The following is a 2322-nucleotide window of genomic DNA, read 5'->3' as shown; positions in this document are numbered from 1 at the left end:
ATTCACAGAACTTACAAATATAAAAGGCTTATTGTAAACAACACAATTGCAGAATTACAAATCTCCAGGAAAGGGTAGAATAAACAGTTCAAAAGAAGATAACTCAAAAAATATGCATACATAAACACCGGTCAGTAAGGTTTTCAGCTGCACCCCCAAGATATATGAGCACATCCTGCACTGCTTCCCGGGTAAATTAAAGAAATCAAACATTTGCTGATCAAAGCTCTGTTTTTTGTATTTTTTTTTTCCCTTATGCATTTTTTTGTCACTTATTATGACAAGGCAGAACCACAACAAAACAACAACGGAACACCAGAAACAGAAATGAAAATTGTGTATGGTTGTCACAGGCTGAGCAAATGTTTTGGTAAAGCCCAGCTGATGAGTGAACACATGTACTGCATCTCATTAGGATTTTTAGGAAAGGGTAGAATAAACATTTCAAAAGAAGACAGAAAAACTCATAAAATATGCATCCATATTTCCTATCTTAAACACAGGTCAGTAAGGTTTTCAGCTGCACTCAGTTTTGTTTAGAAATATCTATTTTTGTTATTGTTTATTGTCCATATTTAGATGTTATTTCCACATATTTCAGCAGTGTCAGCAGCAAAAATGCACATTTCCATTATTCTGTTTTGACTGTGTTAAGTGTTTTGAACAAAGTGTGTGAGCATTTTAAAAATGTGCTGTGTTTTGCAGGTGGTGGCGTTTACACATTTTCGCCACTGTGGTCACTGAATGCATTTTGTGTGACAGCAATGAAATGTGATTCACACGTTGCTCCACATACTACACCGTCTGAGGAAGTGGTTAAGTTTAGGGCTACGGTTGGAATTGTGGGTAGACTTGGGGATTAACTGGTTATGGTTAAGTTTGGGGATATCCCTTTTGTTTAGGCTGAGCAAATGAATGGAATTCAATGCAGTGTCCTAAGAAGAATAGCTGCACAAACCTGTGTGTGTGTTGTGTCTTTAAGAGGGGCCTGTTTTTTGAAGACAAGCCCATAAATGGGTTACTGGTCACCTCCTTTTTCACTGGGAAGGGACTGGCTGTAGTTTGAGTTTTCCTTGGCGGGTCAAGCCAGCTATTGAAGTTTGAATGGGCTGCCATGGCAGATTACACCACACAGCTGTCCCCCTACCGTGGAAATTAAGTTATGCCCCGTGTCAGCAAGTTTTGTGTTTTCCTCTCACTGTCTCTTTCTCTGTCCTCCCCCCCTCCCCCCCCCACACCCCCTTACTCTGCCCCTCTTCTCTTATTCCTCGAATTGTGGGGGCCTCTCTAAAGTGCACAGCCAGAGAAGGCTTTTGGAGCTAGAGGTAAGTTATGGGTAATCACACTGGGAACAGGAAAAAAAAAAGAGTGGTGGGTGCATCCATCTCTAACATCCTGTTCAGACCGAGTATCAACATCCGTTCTGAGTGACCCACTCACATGTGAACAGGTTTGAAGGCAGCCACCGCTAATCACCAAAAAATACCTTTTGGGTTAGAAGACTTCGGCTGACATCAGCTGACGTCCTCTGACGTCAGCTGATGTTTCACAATATTTTTGTACTTTTCAGTTCCGGCACATCGATTTATTTGTAGCCACCACAACAATATAAAGACTGATCAACATTTTTGTTTTTAGTTCAGTGATCAAAAATGTAACCGATGCTTTAAGTAGTGCTTTCATTCACTCAGCTCCTCTCGAAACTTCACTTTCTCTCTACTTTCTCTCACTGGTGGAGACACAGTCTATGTAGTGTAAACCATGTGGCTCGTTGGTCTAGGGGTATGATTCTCGCTTAGGGTGCGAGAGGTCCCGGGTTCAAATCCCGGACGAGCCCTATCTTTAACAAAGCGCTGTGCATAGATATTTGGGCTTGTAACTGGAGGATTGCAGGTTTGAATCCCTACAAGAGAACTCTGTTTCCTAATTCTAGGAAGGTTTCTTGTAGAGGATAGGACTGATAAAATACTGATTTATTTGTTCCTGCAAACATCAATAGGAATTTTTGAGTAAAGGCCAAGGTTGCCAGATCTGATCATATTTGGTCACTTCCAGGATGCACTGTCAGGTGTGAACAATCGTACTTATCCCCGTTCAGACCATGGGTTCATGTTTATGCACCCTCAGGCATCTGATCATGGTCACCCTCAATTCAAATGCACAAACATGACTGTTTGTAAGAACAAAATGATGTTTTTAACAAGTATGACTGTACAGATGTGCCTGCTGGCAGCGTGTCAGTGTGTGTGTGTGTGTGTATACAAGTCTCTGTGTGTGCAAGTGACAGAGAGAGAGAGACAGAGAGAGAGAGAGACCAAATGA

General features: G+C 41.6%; 1 non-coding gene across 1 annotated transcript; it reads left to right on the top strand.

Moving 5' to 3' along the window:
* The first annotated feature begins 1765 nt into the window (after positions 1-1765).
* Positions 1766-1837, top strand: trnap-agg. Its single transcript has one exon. It is a non-coding gene; the product is annotated as a tRNA-Pro (tRNA).
* Positions 1838-2322: the final 485 nt, after the last annotated feature.

Source organism: Solea senegalensis, linkage group LG5 (genome assembly GCF_019176455.1).
Source record: "Solea senegalensis isolate Sse05_10M linkage group LG5, IFAPA_SoseM_1, whole genome shotgun sequence".
Lineage (NCBI taxonomy): Eukaryota > Metazoa > Chordata > Actinopteri > Pleuronectiformes > Soleidae > Solea > Solea senegalensis.
This window is presented reverse-complemented; position numbering and strand designations above follow the sequence as displayed.